This window comes from Apaloderma vittatum, unplaced genomic scaffold (assembly GCF_000703405.1).
Source record: "Apaloderma vittatum isolate BGI_N311 unplaced genomic scaffold, ASM70340v1 scaffold6003, whole genome shotgun sequence".
NCBI classification, from domain to species: Eukaryota; Metazoa; Chordata; class Aves; order Trogoniformes; family Trogonidae; genus Apaloderma; species Apaloderma vittatum.
Genome location: NW_009707399.1, coordinates 8960 through 9251, shown reverse-complemented (window position 1 = coordinate 9251; position 292 = coordinate 8960).

The window sequence follows — 292 nt, the reverse complement described above, 5'->3', positions numbered from 1 at the left end:
GAAAACCTCTTTCTGTCTCTTCAGGGCTCCTCCCTGCAAGGGGGTAAGATCCAAAGGGATAAAGGACTGGAAAAGTGTTCATCCCACCCCTCTGGTTTATTTGTCAGGGCTTCGCAGTTTGGGTATAGAATCATAGAACAATTGAGGTTGGAAAAGATCCCTGGGATCATCGAGTCCAACCATTAACTCTACTCTACAAGTTCACCCCTAAACCACATCACCCAACACCACATCCAAGCAACACTTGAACACATCCAGGGATGGCGACTCAACCCCCTCCCTAGGCAGTCTG